This window comes from Schistocerca americana, chromosome 1 (assembly GCF_021461395.2).
Source record: "Schistocerca americana isolate TAMUIC-IGC-003095 chromosome 1, iqSchAmer2.1, whole genome shotgun sequence".
NCBI lineage: Eukaryota > Metazoa > Arthropoda > Insecta > Orthoptera > Acrididae > Schistocerca > Schistocerca americana.
The window spans coordinates 167,353,169-167,363,563 of NC_060119.1; positions in this window are offsets into that span (position 1 = coordinate 167,353,169).

The following is a 10,395-nucleotide window of genomic DNA, read 5'->3' on the forward strand; positions in this document are numbered from 1 at the left end:
AAATCACTAGCTTTGACTTAACGTCACTAGCTTTGGCGTGCGCGTTGCGAACTGTCACTACAAGTTGGATGCTTAGAGCCACCAACTTGTTTCTATGAAATGGCGCCCCTAAACTGCAGAATACTGTAGCTGGAGAGTAAGGCTACAAAATTAGGTCTACTTAAGAAACTAAAGCTAAAAGAAATGCTGTGCATGAAATTTTCAGAGGGAGGAATCGCTATGTAGAATTTCATAAATATCATCAACTACGAAGATCACCAGACAAATTCTTCGAATACACGTGAATGAGCGGGAGAGCTTTCGACTATCTCATTAATAATTTGAAGACGAATGTTTTTTACATGATCAAGAACTTTTCACAGCCAATAAATGCGGAAGAATGACTATCCTAAATACACAAATAAACCCACAGATTGAATATCTTACCAGCCAAATCCGATTTTAGGATGAACTAGTATTGCCCAGGTCAAACTCGTTCATCCTGTTTCCGGTAGGATAAAGCAGTTTAGCCCAGGTCGAATCTGTTTATCCTAGTTATAATTTGTATGCTTTAGGATAAACGAGTATGTCCTAGTATGAACTAATTTCACCTAGTTTGTATCTTCTATAAGCTTTTCAAAGTAAAATGAATAAAGGAATAGAAGTAAAATAGTCAGTATGATTCATTAAAGTTATTTATTAACTAATCAGTAATTTCACATCCATCACTACATCTACTTATATATATCCATCCACAGACATCAACTTATATGCAATTTGCTTATTTTTGCAAGGTTTACTTTCGTTTTTCTTACAATTGCATTTGTTTGTTGTACAGGTTTTCATGCAACTGCATTTCAAAAAGCCTTGCCCTGATCCAACAGAATGTTTTGTGACTGCAGTCCTTAAAGATATTTCAATGTCCTGGTTGATTGTGGGTTCACATATAACATTGTTGACAAATTCTCTGCCATTATCAGATTGAAGAATGCACAGTGCCACTACAGTTAGGAATATGTCATTCAAAAGATAAGCCACTTCTTCAGCCCTCTTTGATGTTATCGCCTGAAGGAGAACAAATTTTGTGAAATGGTCTTGATAAACTAGAATGAATTTTGAATTCCTGTCTTGTTGTGTTTGGAAATCAATCAAATCGACTTGGCATCTGCTAGTCATTTCCAAATAGAGAATTGGCTTTGAACTAGCCCTCTTTTCCTTTTTGTCTTCTTTTGTTGACAACCATCACACATCGATAAATGGAGGCATATCATTTCCTTTGTGATATTGGCATATTTTTTTGATGTCTTGGCTAACATCCTATCATGATCACCATGACAGTATTGGGACAACACCGATTGTGGGACAAAGTACCGTTATCCAAGATGGCGGCTGTGACTTCACAGACACATCCCCAGTGATGTCAATCAAGATGGCGGATTTTGGTGGTAAGTTTGCAGTTTGGCGGGTAGGAGGTCAATTGAGCTACCTCCACTAACCCAACCCCCCTTCCCCCCAGAAAATGGCCGGAAGTTCAAATTACAACATGATAATGCGTCACACCTAGGAAAATGGTGGGAAAAATGGACTTTTCTTTATTATTTAACCAATTTCAATCATGTGTGTTCGCCACTGGGTCTGGGTTCCAACTGACATAGCTCATATCGTCACCACTGGAGAGCGCCACTGTGACGTCAGATCATGACGCAAGTACTGCTACTCAAGATGGCTGCACCCAGTGTATTCACCATGTGGCTTGGTACACAGAGGACTCTGTCATGACATCAGCTTATCATGCGAGTACAGTTATTCAAGATTGCTCTGACATACTGAACATGCCACGTCATCCGACATTACGTCAGCACGTTGGGGCTGTTGACAGCTGCCACGTCGTCTGACAATTAGCAAGCATGTGGGACTACCCAGTCGCCGCAGCCGGCGCATGGGCCCGCACTAATAGCGCGCCGCGGTTCTGCCTGCTGCAGCAACGTAACTGTACACCTTTATACTCGCGCCGTACATAGTCTTCTGTAAATATGCTAACTAAAGTAACACCCACATCGCGCATCTAACCTATCAATTACCTAAGTACTTAATTCCATTTCAATTTTAATCATATTCAATAAGTCACTTTACAATTTCAATATTCAATGATCAAATGAGAAGTTCCATGTTTTCCCACTATCAGCGCAGTGTTCATTCATGACCTAGCACCCCTCTACCCCTAGAATGCTGCACTCCTTTTGGCTACTGCATTAGTCACGTGATTCGACTTCATATAGGTAAGAATATGAGTTAACTATACTTTCAACTACTCCAGACTGCCGCCTCTTCCTAGGAACCGCCGCCAAATTTGAAATCTGGCAGTAAAGGAAGGTCACTTGCTCTTTTGCCACCAACCTAAGAAAATTGTTGCAAACGAAGCTCACCACCACTAACCTAAGCCTCCAGGGCGCAACCTCTTTGTACGGGTTGCTGGTAAAAGGACTCGGCCCACACTAGGCTGATGGAGAGACTAAGGAATGTACTTTATTTATTTGGGGGCAATCTATCTAGGGATGGAGTATATGTATCACCAAACACACACTCTGACATGCCCCACAGCATACAGACCTGCAAACTACTCCTACATAACTCATGTATAAGGCTCCACACACACGCTTGCTAATTGTAAACCGTCAAAAATAACGCATTGCACAGCCTACAGTCATGCGAACCACTCGTAAATAACGCAATACATTTACGTCCAGATAGCCAAACAACTCGTAAATTGTCAAAATAATAACCCATCTAAAACACTCCGCTTCCTAATTGTCAACTGTCTGAATCATACACCACTCTTTATTTGAACAATTAGAGACAGCACTACCACCACCAAGTGTATTCGCCACTGAGTCCATAGCTCAACTGACTTAGTTCATATCGATGCCACTAGAGGACGCTGTAGTGACACCAGCTGATGACGCAGGTACAGTTATCCATGATGGCGGCAAACTGTGTGTTCTCCATGAGGTCTAGTAGTCAGTACCACCAGCAGAGGACGCTGTCGTCCTTTTCGTGACGTAAACCAAGATGGTGAGGGAAAATGGTGGGAAAACGACTCAGCCTGCTCTGGGCTGCTGGGGAAAGTAAGGATGGAGTGCAATCTATTTATTTTCAAACAACTTATTTAACGATAGAGTATATCTATCACAGTGACGCAAAAGATCCACCCCGATGTGCCTGGGGTCATGATGCACAACCCACAGACACGCAACCGACTCGTAATTTCAGTACACGATAGCAAACTGCTCCTAAATAATTCTTCACACTGATCTGTAGACACGCTCACTACTTGTAAACTGTCCAAATAGCGCATAAAAGGGCTTAGAGAACTGCTCACGAAATAATGCAATCAGCGCGTGCAAGCACAGTCCTCCGCCCCCTGTCCAGTAGAGTACACAGGAGATAGCCATTAGTGATGCGTTCCTCAGATCTTAAACTGCCCACAGCCCCTGCTTGGCTTCCGCATGCATGAGGTGGTGGCATCCTCATTCATACCTAACACGAGAGATGCCAATCTGCTAGACACCGATCGCATGTATGGTCGACGCAGTCGTCAGCTATCAAAGCTCTCACAGACCTCCATTTAGGGCCACGTGCACCACAACTCCTGTGTTGTGAGGCAGCCACAGCTGGGGTCCCGCTCCCTCCGCCACAGTTCTCGAGCCAGCATTGTCGAACACTGGTGAAAGTTGCATGAGTCTACACAGTCACTGTTATACTGTCATTGCATTCCAAAGCACGTTCACGCCAGTCTCATATTCAAGGCATCTCCAGGCCCCACTTGTCTTTGCCATTGAAGGCAGACTAGCACAGAGCGTGTTGACACACGTGTTCAACTGCACGTACCCACCCCAGCGTGACTGACACATTGCCATCTAAAACATTCTCAATGTTATTCTTGCGTCACATGGCTTTGTGAAAAAAGAAAAAAAAAAATCAGCCAACTTCAGCTCTCCGTAATTTTATAGTGCCCCAGAAATAGTTAACGCTCGCTTTCTTGTTGTCTCAGCTTGTATGCGCCAAAATTCCTACCCTAACAGAACCCGTTTACCAAAATATCGCCGAATCCAGTCTTCCTCCCAGACATAACGTGATAGTGTTCCTGCTCTCAACATACGCAAATGTTCTCGCCGCTCCTATATCCCACCACAATCAATCGAGCAGTTTCTTTCTGGGCCTTTCTGTCGTTATTTTGCAAAGACTGCTAAATTGCACCGACAGTTCCCTCAAACTATACACCCCCACCCTGTTCTTTCCTTCTACAGACGCTACACTCAGTGGTAATAAACTATTTTACACTGATCACCATTTTGCACTGACAACTAAACATCGCAAAGTTGTCTACAGGTCATCAAATACATACGATACTCGCAAGAATATTGGAGCGTCAAACCAATCTCCAACCAGGGAATATATCACTGAGTACTGTCTCAACCTAGTAAACATGCAATTCATATCCTTCTCCATACCAAATCATCCCCTTTACATCAGCGAACCATAGTCACTCTCTCAGAACTGATGTTCAAAGACAGGCTTATTTCCCCTTGGCACAAACGCATTACTCTTTCTGCTTTCTTGCTCGCATTTCTACAGACATCTCCAGACTCGTCAATTAAAAGAACAACTATATTTTCGCCATAATATCATACAATTTTCGCTGTACTTCTCGATATCAAGCACACAGCAGTAGCCTCCCGATCGCTAAATCAATATTGTTTCCAAACCAACTAGGGTCTTTCCCACGTCTAGAGAACAGACAAACGTGTGTCCAACACACCACAATCGATCTTCCCTCAACTAAATAAAGGCACCAAATGTGCAGAAGCAGTCGACCGAACAATTTACGTGGGAGAGAATAGCGATCCACCGCAAATGCACCATCTTCTCAAAGTTACACTTGATCAGCACATACTAAGTATTAGTTCACTATTCGGTCGTCTAGAAGAGGGTAAAGTTATCTCTGATAGATTCCTACACTCCAACAGGCCCCTGCATTTGGAAGACTGCTACCATTAACATGGGAATCGAATCAATACCGCCATAGACTTTGCATACATGGACACATTCTAGAAAACCCATCACATATATCTTCTATCATTATACTTACAATTAAATCTTATGATTGCGTTCTCGACTGAACAGTATTCAGCAATGAGCGAAGTACCGGAAATACACTCTGTTGACCGCCATGGCTCTGGAAATACCTGCACCTTCCTTACCACTAGACATACTCTTCCCTTCGCTATCACAATACTCCAAGTCAAATCCATACCCTCCCTACAACAGCACATAGACATTTCTTTTACACGAACAGATACACCTTATAAGCCTGATACTCAAATGCGAACATATCACACACCCAGCACTAATACTAACTATAATACTACCTCCTCAATAACTGGATGCATACAACACCAAATAATATTGACCAAAAATCAATGATGGGTGTACATGCCTCTTACGTTCTTCCTGAGAGTCATACTACCATGTCATAGACGTAATCGAGCACATGTTAAAGAAAAAATACCCATCCCAACAACTACTGCATGTTACTCTCACAAGCGCTCTTCGTTCTGCAGGTGAAGCCAAGTATCCATGTTAAAACCTATAACAGCTTTACGAATCGAGGTACAACATTACCTCTGAATGAGGTGGTGTTTTCCAGACAAACACCATGATTGTGATCGTAGAAATGTGTGTATTAAGAGTCAACTATGTGACCTCATGATAAACTCAATGAACTTCGAAAGTCATTCGGCCAAGGAACGTGGTATGCAAGCACTATTTTCCACTACATCACACTGCACGAAACTACATAATTCATTACTTTTTGCAACGAATTCTGCCTCGAGACCATATCAGACGTTCCGTGATTTATCCATTGAGTTATAGGCGATGACAGACAATAGTAGTAGATGATGTGCTGATCCTAAGAAGAAAGATATACACTAACTTCTCAGATCTCTAGTCTTACACTATATATTAGAAATTACGTCCATTCAAACACAAACTTGCATAGGCTCACACTCACAAGTCAGTCATATTTCACGCACTCTCAATTCTCTAAACGAGTCACCTCCTCGAATCTGTCTGCTACAGTAAAATTACAACATCCTTTTAATCACACCCTACACATCCACCAGTCGCAACCAATTCTACAGCTTTCCACAAGTGCTAGTTGCAATTTAGGTCAGAGAAAGACATATCCAACACCTTCTGCAACCTGTGTAGAAACAGATCGAGCAGAGTTACTGCAACAGGACCATGTTTTGAGCATTCGGTTGAAATGCTTGCAGTGTGGTGCATACCCAAACTAGATACAAGTACTACAGACCCCCAACATACTATCTGTGGTGTCACCGCCAGACACCACACTTGCTAGGTGGTAGCCTTTAAATCGGTCACGGTTCGTAAGTATACGTCGGACCCGCGTGTCGCCACTATCAGTGATTGCAGACCGAGCGCCGCCACACGGCAGGTCTAGAGAGACTTCCTAGCACTCGCCCCAGTTGTACAGCCGACTTTGCTAGCAATGGTTCACTGACAAATTACGCTCTCATTTGCCGAGACGATAGTTAGCATAGCCTTCAGCTACGTCATTTGCTACGACCTAGCAAAGCGCCATTACCAGTTACTATTGATACTGTAAAACATGTACCGTCAAGAGCGATGTTCACCATTTACGGATTAAAGTTAAGTATTCCAACAGCTACGTCCTTTTTTGCTAAAGTCTAACTTCCTTGTCCTGTTCCAGACCTCACACCAGCCTGCGTGAGCTAAAACGCGTGCCTTTCGGCTTCCTCTCATAGTGGGTTGACTCTCTTGCCAATCCACAACACTATCTTCATTATTCTATACCAACCCCAACATAGAAAAATTACGAACTATAAAAGCTCATCCTATTTACAAGCCACATGCAGAAAACAGAGCAAACGCTCCCTGAATGTGGAGGTGACTGGATACATTCGAGTACAATGCTATATTACACCTCCCGATTAGTGCATTTGGACTAGGTGTTGTTTAGTGAAAGTGCAGCATTTTATAATGAGCACCTGGGTGTTGTATGAAGACATAACTGCTGTAATCTGATGGCAGTACATGGACATACTTCAGTGAGTTGGCCTTGCATCGCATTTTGCAAGTAACTTGCAGGCACCTTGTTTACCAGATAGACCAGTCGCGTACCTGCCATCAGGGCATCAATGTACAACTGCTATTTTAATGCAAGCAGCTTGTTGTTTCAGCAACCCCCCCACCCCCTTTTCAATACTGGAACAGTGAATTATGCATGTGGCTATGTAATTTTGTTCTGCAAATTATCAACTGGTTTGGACCCGCACCTAGCAAACCAACCCAGTCAAAATACCCTCTAAGATCAAGACTGTGTGTCTCGTGTCCTACAAATTAAAACATGTGTCAGTGGTTTAAATATCTGTATGGAACTTAATTTTGTACCGTGACTGAAGAAATTAAGAACTCTACCAACATAGACCTGAAAAGTAGTAAACAGACAGCTAAACAATTTTATAAGTAGATTTTAATAGTTTGTAGTCTATGCGTCAATAAATTATTGTGTAGCTGAAATTCTAACCTCGTGCACTTTTCTAAGACATATGTCTCATTCCACTCCACTCCCACTTCCTTTCCCTTTAAAATTTAGTGGCAATGCTTGGCATCAAGTGAGCACTGACAGCACAATGTGTGTACCCTCAAATGTGTCAGAAGTCTGAAGGAAGCAAAATAATAGGTGGAATGAGCCCTGCCATTATAATTGTTTGCGAAGGCTCAAATGGACAGTGTCGTGTGAAATATATTTCAACATATGCTGGTAATGGACTTGACATTGGTCACCTGAAGCTCTCTGCAGAAGATAGGGCTGATGTAGCAGCACTGCTGCAAGGAAGATACTTTCCAGGAAATAATTAATGAAATTTGACGGACACTGACTGACTCGGTACTTGAAACAATATATCTTTCAACCAGCCAAGATATGTGCATCAAACGATGTTATAATTTATATTCTGGGGCAGTACATAACCAGAATGATGCCATTAGTGTTGATGCCTGGGTGAGCAAAGTAAACAATAGTAATAATCCCTGTGTCTCGTTTTACAAGTCTCAAGCACAAACCTAAGCGCCCATAAGCCCCCTAGTGAAACCTATCCACAACTGAAAACCACAGACTTTGTTTTAAATGGTAAAGGTCATTGGACAGACTGGAATTTTTTTTTCTTTTTTTTAAATAATGGTAAGGATTGTATCTGTGTCGATAGTACGCATCGACTAACTAGGTCTGATTTTGAACATACTACTGTGTTGGTACTAAACAACTTTAGGCAAAGATTTCCATGTGCTTTCTTGATTTCAAACAGAACTGACTCTCAAGGACTACCTCTGTTCTTCAAGCACATTGAAAGAGAAGTAGGAAGGATATTCCCCAAAGTCTTCATGTCAGATCAAGCAGAGTCAGATTTTATTGGATGGGGTGAGATAACAGGAGTCCCAGTGATGGCATATAATTAAAGCATGGGAGGATCAGATATGAAAGAAGGTTCAAGGCCAAAAGAAGCAAGACGAGGTGTCTGATTCTCTGAACAAACCATACTCTATTAGCAGAATGCAAATAGATTTGAGCAGATGCTTCCTGGTGTGCACTGGTGGCTAAACAATGCTGCTGCATATCTTCATTTGCTTTGTCTTTAAGGAGCACTACTGAACACAAAGAATGTCAGAAATTAGGCTTACCATTACAGGCAAAATGCAGGTTGGAACACAAACATGCACCTTGAGATGATCCATTGGGCTAAAAAACATGCATATCGAGGCAAACGTCTTTATAAAGCTATATTTACCCTCATGACCTTTGTAAATGACAAAATGAGTGATGGGTTTTAATGGTTTTGTAAAAGCCAAAGTGACACCCAGGATAGGAGCATTTCAGCGAAGGGATATGTGGAGCTCACGAATTGACAAGGCTCTGACAGTCCATGAAGATTGTGTGTGGAAAGCACCTTCATCAACACTGGGAAATATGTTTTTTGTGAAACAATGACATAAACTGCAGCTGTAAAGTAGCCTGCAATAAGTGCAGGATGTGCATCGATAAGTACATATGTTATATTGATGCTACCATTAAGGAAAATATCGATGTTAGCCAACTGAAACCTTGTAACTTCATTTTGGTACATTTTGGAGATGAAGCAAAAATGGTTTCTCAAAAAATAATATAAAGTGATACAGAAAGTTGCTACATGTGTAACCGTATAGTAGAAGCCTTTTTATTGACAGTTTACAGAAATTAATGCACTTTCAAACCTCTTGTTGTTTATGAAGTCACTGGTTTGTGGAATTATCAGTTTTCATTTCCTTCCGTCAATAAGTGTCTCCACATACATGGTGTGTGCCAGATGGAAGTCCAGCATGCAGATCATGGTAAAAACATTGAAAAGAGAGAGAGAGAGAGAGAGAGAGAGAGAGAGAGAGAGAGAGAGAGAGAGAGAGAAGGAGGGGGGGGGGGGGGGAGGGTGTATTGGTGAGTGACATGGAAGATGGTGCTGACAGAGCAGAGAGGGAAGCAATATTGGCACAAATGAACAGAAGCAATAGTTCCAGCAAGAACATGATCTTTACAGAATGGAAGAGTAGAACAGCCACTGAGTTTTCAGTTACTTGACACAGTATCAAAACTAGTGGGTGCAAAGTGGTTGATAAATTTATGTATCTTTAAAAGTGACATTATCAGCAACTGAGACTACGAAACTAGATCTGCTGATGACACACATTGAAAAGACACATAAAAGAACAATCAGCCAACAGAGAAAATTCTTTACGACGAAAAAAAAGAAGTATCTCGCTGTGTCTCTCTGGAAATTCCAACTACACAAGAATCATAGCTAATTAAAAAGTCTCTCTTAGAAATACTGCAAAATCTAGTTCCTTGCAATGTGAAAATACGTATGTTTCAGCAAAGCATTTTCACTTATATTTAGAGCAGTGCAAAGATTATTTACGCACACACAAGGACGTACCTTACAGATTTATACAGAAGGTGAATTGATCTGTGCGTGTTGTAAGAGGCAAGCAGAGACGACTTTGTGAGGAACGGAAAGGAGGGAGATCCCTCTTAGTTATTCACATCAAATTTGTCTCCTTTGTGAAGTGGCTGGATGAGTGTGCATTTCCAGTTGTCTGGGAGTTTTTCACTTTGCCATATGTCCTGAAATGATCTGTGTGATTTCCTGTAATGATTGTGTTCAGAGATTTTTAAGTAATTCTGTGGTGATTCCACTTTTTCCTGATGTCTTTCTGTGCTTCAGTTTTGTGATGTGGTGTAGGATTTCTTCTTGTGTTGGGGGATTGGTGTCGGGTTTTGTG